This window comes from Gopherus flavomarginatus, chromosome 1 (assembly GCF_025201925.1).
Source record: "Gopherus flavomarginatus isolate rGopFla2 chromosome 1, rGopFla2.mat.asm, whole genome shotgun sequence".
Classification (NCBI taxonomy): domain Eukaryota; kingdom Metazoa; phylum Chordata; order Testudines; family Testudinidae; genus Gopherus; species Gopherus flavomarginatus.
The window spans coordinates 253,865,860-253,883,588 of NC_066617.1; the positions used below are offsets into that span (position 1 = coordinate 253,865,860).

General features: G+C 40.9%; 1 long non-coding RNA gene across 1 annotated transcript in view; it reads left to right on the forward strand.

The window, feature by feature from the left end:
* The first annotated feature begins 2,955 nt into the window (after positions 1-2,955).
* LOC127034332 (uncharacterized) overlaps positions 2,956-17,729 on the forward strand; it is a 30,696-nt gene continuing 15,922 nt past the window's right edge. The window contains exons 1-3 of the long non-coding RNA XR_007769353.1: positions 2,956-3,010; positions 3,623-3,704; positions 16,741-17,019. This is a non-coding gene — a long non-coding RNA (uncharacterized LOC127034332). The remainder of the gene's footprint in view (positions 3,011-3,622; positions 3,705-16,740; positions 17,020-17,729) is intronic.

Consider the following 17,729-nt stretch of genomic DNA (forward strand, 5'->3'; position numbering starts at 1 on the left):
TGTCCCTGTCTCTGTCATATTTGTCTACTTGAATGGTCCTAAATACCACAGCGATTAATTACTACAGAGCAGGTATTACAAGATGTTATCATCCTTCCCCAACTGTCTGGGTGAATGGAGAAAGAGGCAGTAGATTGTTACAGTGTTTCATCTTTGCACTTCCTGTAAGGCACTTTAACCAGAAGATTTAATGTGTCAAAGTTAACTGCGTTCTCTAGCAGATATTCACATTCTAATTAAAGATTAAGAACGCAGTACATTACACTGTGATTTGTCATACATGGCTTGTTAAATAGGAAACCTACCGGGATTCCCTAACATTTTATAAACATTATTCAGGGCTTTTAACATGGGCAAAGCAAAAGATTATTCAGCTGCTCTGCAGAGTAGAAAGCAGGTCAAAGCCTCCCACAAATAAATAAATAACAAAACTCAGGCAGTTTGCAAACTGGAATTCTGTTGAGATTTTGTTTAAACGATTTACCTTCTTTATATATATAGAAGGTATATATATATATAGGGCCTTAATTATTCCTTGACATTTTTCAACTTTTGCTGTCAGCTATGTAGATTGAGGTAGGAAGTCTTTGTTTGAATTAGAGTAGCAAAGGAAGGAAGAAAGATGAAACAGTTTTTCAATATGCAGAAGGTGCTTTCAGCTGATTCTAGCAGTGCTGAATGGCGTACCACTTCCAGTATTAGTGGCAGAGGACTGGTTCACATTCTTTGATTGCCTGAGGAATAAATTAATGAGGTTACTGGAGACACAGAACATTTGCATATTCACGGATGCTTATTAGGTATAAAGTGAATGCCAGGTGCATTGAATTTTGGGAATACTCATTTCTTTTTTTTTCCACAAAGGAGGGAGGTCCTATGACAAGAAGTAGCATTTATAAAAAATCAAGATTCATTCAATTCAGACAAAGCTTCCCTATAAGATGTATATCAGAATAAATATGATACAGTATGAAACTGGAGAATAGCTAAGAGCGTCTTACTCAAGACAATAGTTAATCCAACTACCATTGTTATTACTATGAAGAAATACAAACACAGTTGTTACAAGACAAAGGGGAGGGGGATATTTTTGCACTCTACTCCTTGTGGATTTCTGGCTTTAAAGAACCACAGGAGTACACAGTATGTGTTTGAAGTTACCTTCCAAAATGTTCATGTATTAATTTAAAATACCAATTTTCTAGTACATATTACTGAAAATCTCAAGCTCAGCTTACAAAGCAAGGAAGACTGAATTCTAAAATGGTCTGACCATTTCTCCAAGGGGTGTATGTACATGGTGGCATTGTTGTCAGTGATTTCCATCAGTGTTGTGTAAAAGATCTGTATTGCATCTCATTATTCTTGGAAGTTGTTATCTTTGTTTATTTGGGATCATTATTCCCTTTGCATTCTCAGACCTTTAATATTTTTGTCCTCTTCTTTACCTCTCAGTACATTATGAAGCATAACATTAACACTGCTTGTTTTAGCATGGAAATATCTGTAAACTGAACCCATGTGTATTGTTTGTTTTGTTTTTATACAGGTATCTACATGTAAGAATAATAGAGGCATATGTGTGTGAACGCACACACACACACACACACAAAATAAAATTGTTGGTATCACCTATTTCCAAGTAACTGATGTAGCAAAATCAAGCAGTGATAAGTGTTTTCTTAGGATAATAACATGTATTTACAAACAGGCTCCTTTTTTCACAGACTGCTGTGTGCAACTTCTCTTTCCTGGATGTTGCACTGTGTTGATTGCTGCCCTGCGTCTGCAATCCTATTTGAAAATCTCATTTGCAGCATAACTGATAACAAAGGCATTACATGGTATATATTCTGCGGACTATTCTTTGTCTTCATAAGTTGTTTCTAACTTCTAATGCAAATGTTTTGAGATCATTTGGTGATTTTTATATATATTAATAGTCTGCAAAATTAAGAGTGTAATTAAATAAATGGGTCCTTCCTTGAAAGTGCAAAGTGACATGCATTAGATTAGTGGTACATTAAACAGATGTTCTTTTCTAGGCCTTTTCTTGGATGCTGTAGTAAGAAGGGAATTAAACAAAACATTAAATTAGTAAAGGATTCTGAGGTACAAAACCTGTCACTGCATGACACAAAAATACTCCTTAGATGTATGTATTCTTTGTATTTGTTTTCAAACAATAATTCTAATGCATTTAAAAAATATATTAAGATAAATATTGATGGTGTTTCAGTCACTCAAAGCAGCTACTGAATAATTATATGTAAAATGACTTATTATGTATTTATTGAAAATATTGTTTTGGAAAGAAAAGTGTATTTTATTCAGACAGGTCATTTCTGAAAACCTCCATTGTCACTGAATCACTAACGTCCAGGGTTTTTTGCCATACACACAGCGCAGATTTTTTTGATTATGTAGATTTTTTTCTACTGCAGTTTCATATGCAAAGCATGCATCAGCCACATCCATGCTATCTCCTAAAGCAGTCATTCTGAAATCCAATCTGGGGACAGTGCAGACTAAATAAAATTTCATTTTGATTTGGCCTCCCGCTGAGAATGGGACTGCTTTGTTTCAGCCGACAGAACCAGCAAGCCAGAAAGGTATGTCCTGTTTTGCATGGCTGATGGTGTGACTTGAGTATCACAATCAGGCCGTTCATGCTCTCAGGGCTCGGCATCTCATCCACATCCTGTACTGTCTTTCTCTTTTCCTTTCCATTTGCTTTCCTTCTGTGCCGCCTGCCGTCTACCTGCAGGGCAAAGCTATGGCAGACCCTAACATTATTGTTTACTTTGGCATATGTTTAATAGCTGCATGCCTGTTTGAGGGGTTTTGTTTGGTTTTTTTCCCCTCCTGCCTCTTAGGTGTACGTGGAGGGGGGGGAGGGTTAAGGGGGGAAGTTGGTGGGGGGGGTTGTTGTTTTTTTTTCATTACCCACATTCACTTTCCTTATTTTCTAGGTGTTGAATACACAAACACTGACTTAACGGAAAATTATGTAAGTACTGCTTGTAACGCTCCAGAGATTTTACTAGAAGATTTGTAATGCAGAATTTTATTGTAAATCTGAAGAAGCATTTAACAGCTTTTAAGGACTTTAGTTTTCATAGCCCTTTTGAGCTGTTTAGGCAGAAAAGCAATCACCCATTATAGTTAGGGGAAAAAATAAAAGCACTCTTCAGAATGTGCCTAACTGCTTTGCTGTCTTCATATGTTTTATAGTATATTGCGATGTTTGGCTGAAAAAAAATATCAGTAAATATGTCTCTGACTAAATATTAGTATTCATCTGCAGCCAGCTCACATTCCAGAAGAAATTGTACAAAATGCCTGTTACTGCCCCTGCCCCATCTTTTGGAATAGGTATTGGCAATCAGGGAAACAACCTGCTGTTTTACCCTCTGAAAGAGCTTCCAGTATCATGGCAGGATATTTAGAGGTCTAGCTATGGCATGAACTCAGTTTTCAAGCACATTGTTTTTTCTGACATATCTACACTGTCCCTTCAATATGAATATTTTACAGAGAAAACAAATTTGTTTAAATTTTGGAATGACATTTATCTCAGTTGAAGTGCAATTTTTACCATGATTAATGTATCTTTTTACAGCAATGTGCATATAATTATAACACTCAATGAAGCAAATAGATAGGAAGATTCTGTCTCTAAAGTTTAACAACAAAAGGCAAAGGTACAGTATACAATAATACATAACACTGACGTTATACAAAGTTTTACCTCCTCAAAGTGCTATACAAAAATTAACTTACTAAAATGCACAGCATCCCTTTGTGGTAGGTCAGATTAATAATATTAATATGTTCCATGAAATCCCTAAGTAAGATTATAACATATTTTGTGTAGGGCTGACAAGTTGTATTTCTAGCTCTCCCGTGTTACTGAATATACAATGCTTTCATATTATGACCCAGTTCATGTTTCAGTTTCTGACTTTTTTGGTATGACTATTAGGAAAGGCTCTTGGCATCACCCTTTATATCCTCTTACTATTGAGTTTTCTGACTAAAAGACTCACTCTTTTTCTTTCAAAATAAAACAGGTTTTTTGTTTTGTTTTTTTTTGCTCTAACTGACAGTTTGGAGGGAGATTTGAATGAAAACGTGTTTGCTCCCTGGTCACTTCTGTGCATATAATGTGGGCCAAACTCTAGTCTGAGCTGCATCCAGGCAATCCTGCTGAACTCAAATGGGTTGCCTAAATGTAACAGAGGGCAGGATTTGGCCCTGTGTTCTTTGTCATTCAGAGATATTTTCAAAGTGAAATAAGATTTGGGAATAATTTAAAGAAGTCAAGTTAGCTGTAATAATGCCACATTTCCTTTTTACAGATATGACATATTAAGAACATAACAGAAATGGTATTTTTGTAGAATGACAGTTTTTAAATTGATAAAATGGGAATTATTTTGTGATTTCTCAGTATTTCTAATCCCCCTGCTACTCCCCTCAGTATCATTGTGCTGTTTTCCAACTTGCTAACTTTGCATCTAATCACAGTTTATAAAAATCAGGTACATGTTTACATTGAGCATTGTTTGATTTCATGGTTAAATATAAATTTTTAAGAAGCTAAACTCCATGTGCTGTGTTGTAGTGTATGCTAATTCCTTCATGTCAGAATTCACAGTCATGTGAAGGTTTTTGTTGCATTAGGGATACTTTATACTATGTCGGTTGTAGCATTTCATATTAAATTGAGATATGCCTATACATATGGGCTCATCTGGAAATCTGCAGCATTTTTTATGTAAAATACTTCAAAAATTGTGACGGAAATGTTGACTTCAAGGAAGGTGGGGGTATTTATATTAAAAAAAAAAGTAGTGTGTACTATGTTGGAGCAAAAGCAGCTAATCGCCAGTATACTCCTTAATAGAGTTGACTACTCTTTATTAATGCCATACCTTTTATATTTTACTAGAAATGAACGCATGTATTGTCCCTATGTCCTTAGGAGATAGTGCTATAAGAAGTGGTTTTTAAAAAATTGCATGCTGGAGGTAGACCTCACACTTATTTCCTTAGGAACTGTGGTTACAGAATGAGGATCAGTAAAAGAACTGGTACTGTATGTTGGAGGTTCATTTTATACTTATTTCTCCGGGAATCATAGTAGCAAAATGAAAAATAGTAAGGGCACTAGCCCAAAGCCAGTAACAAAGGCCTAGATTCTTCTCTCAGTTATGCCGCTTGTATAAGATTGCACTCAGCTGACTCCAGTGGAGTTTCTTCTGATTTACATTAGTGTAAATGAGAGAGGAATCAGGCCCAAAATATATCATCAGCTGTTTCTAGCAGCACAGGATTCCCAAGAAAAGAAGTAGATTCAACCTGCTCTCTTACTAATACATTGCATTTTCTGGGAAGTTACTCGATTAAGGTGAGGCAGACCATTGCACAGGATCCCCAGGAGCTAACCTGAAGGCTCTTTCACAGAGAACTTGCTACAAACCAAAGACTGGGAATGGAATACAGAATTTAAGTGGATATTAAACTCTTTTTAATTTACGCAGTGGTGTAGATCAGAAGTGGGTTTGCTTTCATTGTGTGGTGATTTGAAGGAGATACAGTTGTATTGTATATAGTATGGAGAGTAAGTATTAATAGTAGCTGTACAATAATGTATCTTATGGAATATATATAGTGTGACAAAGTTCCTCCTCTACCTTGGTGGGTCCTGCGCTTATTTGACAGATTTGCTCACCTCAGTGATCTTCCCAACAGTCTGGGTCAACTTCTCCTGTGTCTGATCAGGAGTTGGAAGGTTTGGGGGGAACCTGGGCCCACCCTCTACTCCAGGTTCCAGCCCAGGGCCCTGTAGATTGCAGCTGTCTAGAGTGCCTCCTGTAACAGCTTCATGACAACTACAACTCCCTGGGCTACTTCCCCATGGCCTCCTCCAAACACCTTCTTTATCCTGACCACAGGACCTTCCTTCTGGTGTCTGATAACGTTTGTACTCCTTAGTCCTCCAGCAGCACACCCTCTCACTCTCAGCTCCTTGCGCCTCTTGCTCCCAGCTCTTCACACACTTTTCCTCTCCTCTGGCTCCCCCTCGCCTGACTGGAGTGAGCTTCTTTTCAAACCCAGGTGCCCTGATTAGCCTGCCTTGATTGGTTGCAGGTGTTCTAATCAGCCTGTCTGCCTTAATTGGTTCTAGCAGGTTCCTGATTACTCTAGTGCAGCCCCTGCTCTGGTCACTCAGGGAACGGAAAACTACTCACCCAGTGACCAGTATATTTGCCCTCTACCAGACTCCTGTATCCCACTGGCCTGGGTCTGTCACAATAGGCCTAGTGACCAGAGGGGACCCCAGGCTCTGCTCAATGGATGTAGCTCATGAAGTGGATGTAGTTGCTGTGACCTTTTGGAAGACATGAGAACCCATATTGCAAAGGGTATAGGGGCCTCTACTGTGCACACTTTGCAGATTTACTGAGCCACAACCCATTGGACACTGTCATTAACCTTCCAGCTGAATCAGGTTTGAAGTGACTGTGCAATAGAATTCACATAGGCAGATGCTTACATCCATATGAAGCCCTACTGATGTCAGTGGGATGCTGGATGGGCGCAATGGTCCATCCATGCAGATTCAGTTGCAGGTTCAGAAGCTAAATGTGCTGTAAAATCACATTTCCTCAGCCGCCCCAAGATACACACTAGTCAACCAACCTTTTGAAAAACGTCAAGAATTTTCCATGCCAGCATTCCATGTGGAATGCACTATCAGAATACACTCACTGCTGGTTGCCACTCTGCTCAGATTCCCCACCCTCGTGTTCCTATTTTACAGCTCTGATCTGACCAACATCAGTGTAAAAGAGTTCACAGAAATTGACTGGTAACAGATGCTGCAAAATTTCGTACCGAAAGCCATTCAATAAAATTGAGGAAAGTGACGTGTTCTGTCAGCCAGCATGCAAGAGAATCCAGTGGGTTTGTAGTCTGACAGGTGAGGAGTGGAAGTTGTTTAGTTTGCATTATTTTTAGCCAATCTCTTAAAAAAAACAGGAGCAAATACTAAAAATGTAGCTTTTAAAAAAATAGCTTCATCATGGACCTGCTACTGGCGTTTACTGGAGCCACTGCACATGGTATACCACCATTAGAATGAAATTAAACATTTAATATGGATATGGCAAAGTTCATGACTTCCAAAAAGTTGACTTTTTGCTTGTAAAATAAATTAGTGACCCTCCACTATGACCCTAGTTTTAAAAGAAAACCTAAAAAATCTATCTATATACCTGATCAAATGGCTGAATGTAAACAAAAAACCGGCTTTGGGCCAGAGCTAAAGAAGCAGAGCTCACTGGCAGGCATTTACATTGTTTAGGAGTAGAGGCAGAACCAAACAGCTTAGCCCAACAGCTACTTTAGAAATCTAATATTTCCTGTACAGAAGAGGAAGCTTGGAATCAGCAGGGGGGAAAAAAGTGACCAGAAAATCCTGTTATTTGTAACATATACTCCTATGGAAGATTCACCATTAAGATGACTTTATCAGACCAATGCTACACTCAGGGATACTGTTTCTATTAAGTATAGTTTGTGAGGTGTTCAGGGAACAGGGGAAGTTTGCAGTTTTGAGAAGACAAGAGTTGAAAGACTTGGGTCAAACAAAAAGCAAGTTGTCTAATGCATTAGTGCATAGAAACATGTCAATACTTTAATGATTTTTTAACAAATAAATATGTTTATCAGTTAACTCATTAGAGCTTTTTCTATTTTTGTTACAAAATCAATTTTGATCTATGAAATACTAGGGGGAATTACTAATGAATGTCAGTCTATACAGTATAGAAATAGACTGTACTGGCATAAAAATTCCCTCCTATTCACTAAGTGGGGGTAGGGAAGGTGGAATTAGGCTATAACATCTTTATGTCATCACAGTGAGAATACATTTGCTCATAGACTCAGATTTTAAAGTCAGAAGGAACCATTGTGATCATCTAGTCTGACCTCTGGCATCTTGCAGGCCACAGAACCTCACCCACCCACTCCTAAAATAGACCTAGCAGAGTTACTTAAGTCCTCAAATCATGGTTTAAAGGCCTGGGGCCCCCTCCTTTCCCGCCCCTCTATGGAGGCCTGCCCTCCATCCTCCCCCCACGCAGGTGCTGCATAGGGCCCCAGAATAGCTAGGGATGGCCCTGCTAGGCAGCCACATAAGCTGTCTCATGTGGGAAAGAGTTTCTCTCCCCTCCCAAGTTCTAGAAGTAGCCTCCAGAGCTGTGGTAACTAGGTGGACTGGGTAGTTACTGTGGACCCTCACCATGGGAACGGTAGTGAACAGGATTAAGCTCCAAATTAGTAAGTGGTAAAAGAGCAAGAACACAGCTAACTCAAATCCATTAACTGCCCCAAATTGCTAGCAGTATTGTAAGTGACAGTCTCATTTCCAACTAATGGAACTAAAAACCCGAAGCAGCAGGTTGTAGGGAATCTATCTAATTGTGTAGTCTTTCTCATTTCTAACAGCATTCATTTTTAAAAGATTCTGTGAGATCCCACTTTGCACTTTAGTGAGGTAAGATGAAAAGACTAACGCTGCCTCAGTAGGATCAGCTAAAAGAGCAAAATAGATCTGGGTGTTATCAGGTTAGCAAAGATAACTCACCTGAAGATGCCTAAAAATAAACATGAAAGAAGCATATCGGTATTGAAGAGCAAGAGGCCTAGAACGAAATTCTGAAGATCCCTATAATTAACTGGCAAAGGGTCAGATGAACACTTATTAAAATGCAACAAAGTACAACGGGGTGTCTTAAGTATGGAATTTCAGTCTTAACTCTGAATTTCTGGTTTTGTCAGTTAGGCCTGCCATGTTATTTTAATAGAGATTTTTGTCCACAGGTTTCTGTTGAGATTTTAGGGTGGATTTTTGTGGGGGAGATGAAGAAGTTAGTGTAAACAAAATACAGGGGGGAAGAGGATTGTTTGGAAGTGTAGGAAAGCTGAGACTGCCAAAGACATAGAAACATTATGTCAGTGTTTTAAGGTGCATTTAATGGAATGACCATAATGGGTTCTACTACTTGGATGTCACAAAATAAATACAGAAACTAATCTTCTTTTTTTAAAGATCACTGGCAACAGCTTTTATTAAATAAGTTTTCCACAGGTGAACAACATAATACTGTTAAATGTAATATAGTGGGCAACTCCTCTTTTTTATAATGTAGACAGTACTCCTACAGGTGCCTTCATACATCCTCCCAGCCAGACTCAACATTTAGCTCAATAGTTTCCCTAGGCCAATCTTCTCAACTAGGTAATCCAAAACCCTGTACCCCACACCTTCTAAACCTATCGATGCTAGAGAGACAGAGCAACCCCCTCTTTTACCTTCCCTCCTTTCTTTCTGCCCATAGCTAGTAAGTACCCAATTCTGACATTTTTCAAACTGACCTTGAAATAAATGTATACATCTATAATCATCACAAACAAAATCTGTCCTTAATATAGCAACAGTGTACGTTGAAAGTATATTTCAATGGAGTCTAGCTGGCATCCCAAACCAATGTTATACTTTTTTTGGCAAAAATTCTACAGGCTTTTAAAACCATGTTTGAGTGCCTGGAAATTAACAGCCTGTCCCCACCCCTGGGTTATAAAAACCCTTCGTCTCTTACTATCACTCCCACCCTCAGTCTTAACTTTGCCCTCTTGCTTTGTAATGAAAATGTGTGCTCGCTGCTCAGATACATTGGTTTACAGTTACAATTGAAACAATATGAGAAGCTATGATGGACTGATATTCCCACCAACCAGACATAGGAGAAGGAGCTCTCTCTCAGCTCTAGCAGTGGAAGAGGAGTTGCGTTCCCCCTTGCCGTACATCATGGTGTTCAGGTATCCTGTGTATATTGTTCATTAAATGTATGGCATGGTTATGAAAGGAATATAATACCAGAGTACCTCCAAGTTATATACATTTTCTCATAGTGTAATATATTGTCAGCTTAGAAAAAGATTGTTATGAATAATTGATCTGCTTGGTATCCTGATGTGCATTGATTTGTGATTCTGTAAGTTTGTTAGTGTATTTAAACCTTTGGAATTTGTTATTTCTAATTATATTAACTATGTTGTTTAGTAACTAGCATAGAGCTTTTCAGGGAGTAATGTGTAATACTCAGTCAGGAGGGTGGGAGAAATAGCTCAGTAGTTTGAATATTGGCCTGCTTAAACCCCAGGGTGTGAGTTCAGTCCTTGAGGGGGCCACTTAAGGAATCTGGAACAAAATCAGTACTTGATCCTGCCTAGTGAAAGCAGGGGGCTGGACTCAATGACCTTTCAGGATTCCTTCCAGCTCTATGAGATAGATTTATATTATATTCTTTTTAATTTGTTATTTTAAGCTTTGCACGTCATTTTACAACTTTTGAAGGACAAGATGAAGCTGGGGAAGGCAAAGGTGTAACATCATATTTTTCTTCTTCCAACTGACATTATTAATGTAGAAGGACTGGCCTGAGTTAAAGAAATGGGTACATCTCAGTGACCCAAAACACTCCAATGAACTCAAAACAGGAGGTATGCTCCGCAATTGTCAATACTCTGGTTCCAAACCTTCTGTGTCCATACGTCTCTCCCTTCTCCTGTTCTAAAACAATGGATTAAGGGACAGACGGCATTATGGTGCCACTGGGAAGCCAGGAGACTAAGAACTTCTGAAATTCTGTCCCCTGAATATATTATTGTGCTGATAGGTACTAATGGCTGCCATCAAGTGAGTCTGTGATCTTTAGACTGTCACAGACCTGGTTAAAGCCAATGTGTGTGCTAAGCGCTCTTCTTTCTGGCTAAATAGAAGGTGCAATTAACCTCTTACCATAAGCTAAGGGCTGAGAGGTTCCTTGATTGCAAATGCAAAGGCTGAGGATTGTTCCGCAAGCTGTGTGTGTGTGAAAGGCAGAAAGCTAGCAGACAGCTAGAGACTCAGGTCTACACTGGCACTTATGTCAGCAAAACTTTTGTCGCTCAGGGTGTGAAACCCCTCCCACCCCAGCCCAACATAAATTTTGCCAGCATACGCACTTGTGTTCACTGTGCTATGTTGCCGCTACTGCTGCTCGTTGAACTGGTTTTATTACGTCAACAGGAGATCTGTCTCTCCCATTGGCATAATGCGACTACACGAGCAATCTTACAGCGGCACAGTTATATCGGTACAGCTGTGAGTGTATATCGGTACAGCTGTAAGCTTGTAAGTGTAGACGTGGCCTCAGTTGTGCACGTGACCCTAAGAGGAAGCAGAGACAGAGTTCTTTGGGGCACAGGACTGACAGAAGAGGCAAACTTGAAAATTGCAAGCAAGGAAACTGCCCATTGTTTCCACTGTGTTCAGGGAAACAGGACTTTGAACATTTATTTATATATATATAAAAAGAGAACAATATTTCACCAAAGAATATACCTGCCTTATGTCATTCATTTCGCCTCCTAACTTAAGCAGTCTTTCAAGACTCCAAATATTGGCTAACTGCTCAGGCCAAAGAAACAACAACATAAATGCCTTCACCAGACCTCCTCACTCTGATTTACTTTGCCTCCTGGGTGGAAGCACTGAGTCCTTTTGTCAGTCATCCTCCTTCCTTTTCTATATTTGTGAATCCTGTTTCTCCTGTTTGTGCTTGGTCATCTAAGGAAGAAAATAAGGGACAAGTTGAGAAGTCTAGAGTTTCGGTCGTTCCTCCCTCTCCAATGAGGAAGATGTGTCAGACAGAGCTTCATGTTCTGTAACGGCGTTTCCTATTAAGAGCAAGAGAATACTTAGTCAGGGGAGACCTGAGAAGCCACCTCATGTGTGGGTCTGGCATTGCCCTCTGTAGAGGGAATGGCCTAGACAGGAACTGGTTCCCCTTCAGTCTTTTCATGAACAAAACAAGAAGAGCACCTGAAAACTAGGGTGCTCTTATTAAGGAGGGACCCTAGAAGCTAGAATGTATTTCTACTTCTCTGATATTTGATACTGGAGTATCCCATTGATATGTCACCTGTGTAGGAGGAGTGGGCTTGTCTACCTGGTAAGGTGTTGAATCTACCAATATAGAATCAACAAGGATCTCCCCTGCATTGCTCCTTTCTTCAAACATTCAGTCTCTCCTGACAGCCTGCCTTCTCAACAGCTTCTCAGCAGCCACCCAGTCTCTCCAGGGATATATCTATACTTTTCTGCTGTCCAGATCCTTTTTAAGCCCTGCTTTTAGCAGTGCTTTTCTGTCTCCACCCCTTCCCCTGCTGAAGGTTCTCTTTCCTAGTCAAGCTCAGCAGAAAGCCTCTATATTAAAAAAACAAGAAACCATGACCCTTATCCTGACTTCAGTAATTCCCCCAGGCAAACCCAGATTCCTCCCAATACTCAAAGGTGATTCACATTTGCAATTACATCCCTGGCCTAGGCTTGCTCAGTGCAAGACATAAGATAGGTATCTTGCACCTTTCTGTGTGTGGGTCTATCAGATGAGATGTAAACCAAAGCCCTGGCAGGTGATATAAAGCACTCATTAGCCAACCCTCCACCTGGGAACCCCTCCTAAGCCCTTTTCTAGCTTTGCAGCCTTTGCCTCCCCTGTCCAAACTGGGAGCCCAGGAGCCAGCACTTCCAGGTGGGGTACATCTCCCCTCCCCACTCCTCTCCTGGCAAATGTCCTTCCACTTTCTGCTGCTCAGTCCCTCTCACAGCAGACAGCTTTCTGTAGTGCTCTCAGTAGCCAGCCTGTCACAGCACTCTCATCTGAATTTCTGTGATCTTCCTTTTTGCTCACCCTTAACTCCTTCTCTGGTGCCAGCTAACTGCCTGCTTCCCCAGCCTCAGAGAGACCACACTTTCCAGTCACACTCACATTTGGCTTCCTCCTGTAGAGGCCACACCTGTGTCTGTGAAACTGCATGTTACTGCCCTCTCTGACCCTGAGCAGCAGCTCAGTTTCAGCTCAGAAGCATCCTGATCCCTTGGCCTCCTCTGAAGATTTCTCTTCAGAATTTGGGAAGTGGGGGAAAGATGATCCTGGGGATCTGATCTTGCAGGCCTGACAACTGCAGAGAAGAAATTTCCTGAGAAAGAGAGGAGCTCACTTCTCAACTCTCTTCCTATTCAGAACACTTGGAATCTTTCATCCGTAGGTTATTGGCTTCCAAAGTCAGAGTCTGGGTGAATACAGTTGGAAGAATGTCTTGAACGTGTGTTTCAGTATTGGGCTTCTTTTGTGAAATGACTTATCCCTAGAGTCCTCAGACAAATAGCAGTGGTGCCAATTCAGTTATTTCTTGAGAGGCTGAGCAAATTCCAGTCCCCCCCTGCAGGGAACCAGTTCTAGTCCTTGCTCTTCCTCTGTCCTGCTCACAACTCCCAGCAGGACCCTGGGTCTCCCTCAGCCAGGGAGTCTCCCCCTCTCTTACCCACCCAGTGCATGACACAGTGATGGCAGGAGTCAAGTTCTTGGCACACGCTCCCACACTCCTCCATACAGAAACAAACTGCTTATGCACCATGTTGCAATTTCATTTGGCCTGACCACACATCTGTATGGATGGAGGGGCAAATGGGCCAGATTTGAGTGGTGTTGTGTGACCCTGTGTGTCAGATTGCAACACCACTCACTGAAATTTAGCATTTGAAATGTAAGTGGTATTGTGACTGTGCAGCAAGGTGACACTTCGGACTGTTCCAGCACCAGCTATATTGATTTAATATGTGACCATTGCATAAAAGTGGTCAGGCCATCATCCACTCTGGTTCTGTGTCCTATGGAACTTTGAGCAAGGGCAAAAACCAGGGGGTAGGGCTGGTAAACGGGCAGCATTCATCCCTCCTTCAAGCCCCTCCTAATTTGTACCACTGCTAACTAATCTGTTTTCACTTCCTGTACAGCTGATATGCTCTAGATTGTAGAAATTGGGGCTGACCATGATTTCTTTTTCCTGGTCAGATATAAAGCATTGAACAACTAATTGTGTTTATCTTTGATGCACGTACTCTGTTAATTGTGCAGGCATTTCATATGATAATTTCTGCTTTTATAACACCTTATAAAGAACTTTCCAATCCTTAATGAGTTAGGCCTTATGACATAGCTGTGAGGTCGGGAAGTACTCTTGTCCCCATTTTGCAAATGAAAAGGCTTATTAGAGAATACGATGGAGAGGGCATGCTAGGGGACAGAAAAAAAAGGGTCAGTCTTAGCACGGATATGGGCAGGTGGGTGTCTATTCACCAGAGAATACTCCCTTCCAGAACATGGACCTGGGTTAAAAAGGTCTGAACATTCCTCTGCTGTCAGCAAATATCTGTGAAACCCAACAATAAAATGTCTTAACTCCCTCTACTGGCTGGTTCACATGAAGAATGACAACCTACTACAGCTATCAGCTAGCTCAAGTGGCAGAGAGGTCTGTGCTGTGACTCAAAAGGTCTCTGCTACACTGATGACTAAGGCTATGTCTTAGTCACGGGTATTTTTGGTAAAAGTCACGGACAGGTCACAGGCAGTAAGCAAAAATTCACAGCCCATGACCTGTCCATGACTTTTACTAAAAATATCTGTGACTTGGGAAGGGGCTGCCTCTGGGCCCCGCAGGTGCTGGGGGAGGGCAGCCCACGTGCTGGGGGATGGGGACAGCAGCGCAAGGCCTGGGGCCCCTGCTGGTGCTGGGGGAGGGTGTGCAGGGGGCAGTGCACAGCCCAGGACCCCCGCTGGTGTTAGGGGAAGACGGTGGCGGAGCCAGCAGGCTCCCTACCTGGACCCCATCCACCCCCTATAGTAGCAGCACATTTGGGGTGTGGGAGGGGCCAGGGGTTGCCTCTGCCAGCAGGCACCACCCCCACAGCTCCCATTGGCTGTGGTTCCTGGCCAATGGAAGCTGCGAAGCCAGTGCTTTGGGCAGAGGCCGCATGCAGAGCTGCCTGGACACTCTTCCACCTCGCAGCTGAGCTAGGGGGTGATTGCCACTTCCAGGGAGCCCTCCCAGAAAGCATCACCCAGAGCCTGCCTCATCCCATTCCGTGCCCCAACCCTGTGCCCTCTCCCACACCTAAATTCTGCTGTGCTGTGCTGGGGAACGCGATGGCCCAAGACTGCCACAGCAGTGGCCAGTGCGACTGGCGCAGGGGCTGCCTGAGATGCACCGGCTGCTGCAGAAGTCATGGAGTTCATGGAAAGTCTCAGAATCTGTGACTTCTGTGACCTCCATGACAAACTTGCAGCCTTATTAATGACCCACGTGAAAGTCAGTTTGGTTCCATACAATGTAAATTCTGTTTGATCAATTTCCTTTTAAAAAAAAAACCTAGACAATGTATATATGTGTAAACATATTTAATCTATGTTATGAGAACATTAAGCTTGCAAAGTCAAGTACTCAAAAGTTAGGACATGCCAAAAATATATTTGCCTGTGCAAACTCAACCACTGTGTGTATGTTATGTGATATATGTATGTAAATACACCGTCTCAATTCTTGTATGTTTTTTGCATGTGATGCATTCTCGTGCTTCAGTGATATGTTTCAATGTGCTGTACTTGGACATTCACAGTAGATCATAATGCAAAACAATAGGTGCACAGAGATGTTTTAAATGGCTTCTATTATTTGATTTTTTTTGAAGTCAAGTCAGAATCAACAACAATAGTGGCAATCAAATTACTTTTGCAATTTTTTTCGGAAGAGGCAGCGAGAAAGAGGGGAACAAGAAGAGGATGTTCTTGCTCTTTGAAAGGTAGATTTTTTTATGTGCATACGATATATTTTGTCTTTCAGATATGGTGATAAAAGTAGTGTCTTTACCAGTACAGCATGTTTCATTAATACCATGTTTAAATAATTTAAAAGCATAACTCCAGAGGCGATGGCTAAGATAAAAGTTTGCAGGCAATCCATTATTGTGATCAGACAGTACTTCGAAGAAACCCATGGAGACGCAATTTAGTCATTTAACTCCTAAACTCAGTTGTTTAATAAACTATTACACTTTAATATCGGTTTGTTCTCGTCAAAGGGAATGATTCATTTTCCCTCTGTCAGTTGTTCCAGCTGCAGTTATTAATGGTTCTAGGATTGAGGGGGTGCTGGATTCCTGTTTGAATATCATTACCATACTGTTCCCAATCTTTGGATGTTGTCACTGTGGTGTTACGTGTGTGATATTTACTGGTTATAATTATTTCATGGAGACAAGGGCTGCTTGCATTTGAATCCTCAATATTGATATACTTCATTAGACATAATTCTGTAGGCAAAGAGCTGGAGAGAATGGTTAAGGGGGATGTATAATTGGTTGTAGTGGGATTAAATGAATATTAGTGAATTCTACTAATAGATGACCCAGAAGGAACCCATGGCAAACCATTAATGAGATGGGAAAGAAGAGCAAACAAACTAAACGTCATCTCTGTTACTGTCCTAGCTGTGCTCAGATTATTGTGCTATAATGTAAAATAAGCCTTTCTCTTATAATCATTTTTAACTGGTGCACTGTCTTCTTGAAAAAGGAAGTTAGGGCTGGTTGCTTGGTGTTATATTTTTTTCACCACTGCAAACTTGTTTTTAGGTGCATACGTTTTGGATATGGGTTTAATATATGCCCCAGAGTTTGGCTGTTCATCGTGTAAAGTTGTAAAAAATGATTAAAATAAGATTTGAAAAATCCTGCTAACTAGTCAAGTTGATTTCTGTATTTCCCTCCACTTCTGCTAGTGGTGGAGATGATGGCGGGGATATGCACCCAGAGATTCCTGCGTGGAACCGGCTTGAGAGGCAAAGAATGTGGAGACAAAGTCTACAGTACCTGTTGTTGTTACTGCTTCCACATCAGTGTCGAAACTCCATGGGAACATGGTTCCAGGCTTAGCTATGGTCAAGGGAGTCTTAGGCAGTACTTGTTCTGCAGGAGCCCATACTACCCAAGCACAATGGAAAGAGAGCTGGCAATGTAGTGGAAATCCTGAAAATTCCTTGTCCCTGGCAGATCCCAAGGTATGTGCAAGTCTCTGCAATGCATAGATTTTTCATGGTTGAATCTTCTGCTTTAATTCCATAATAGGGTGGGGAGGGGCTAGCCCCAATTCTAATAATCTCCTCAATTACAGAACTGGAAAAAATTGTGATTTATTTGAAACTCAAGGATATTGCACTGTACACAGGAATAAGCCACGTTGGGAATGGAGTCTCTTATTAACTGCAGATTAACCACTCAGCCCAAGAAAGACAAAGAAATATAAATCCATTAAATAATCCCACATTTGTCTGTGAGTTACAATATCTCACTGCCACTTCCATTTTTGTTAAAGTCACAACTAAAATGCACATAGAAAATAGATGTGATTTTTCCGTCTCTATTAAACAAGGTGTTAAATGGGCTCATCCTCCTCCCACAGATGTCCAAGGGAATTTTGCACCTGCTTCAGTGAGGAAAGGCTCAAGTTCTAAATGTATGATGGCTTTACTCTTTAGCTAATGGGTTATTCTCCATCTAAATTATGTGCATAGGTAAGCATCAGTACTTTTCACTTTTCTTACTCACTTCTACAGGTATCAAGTTTTTAATTGAAGTGCCCTATTTTCTTTATTATAGTTTCACTACTTCCCAAGCTTTCTGCTAAACTCACCTCCAAAACCGAATCTAGGCTAAAACAACACTTTAGAGTAGACATCTCTATGGTGCTTACAGTTTATCGTTATAGTTT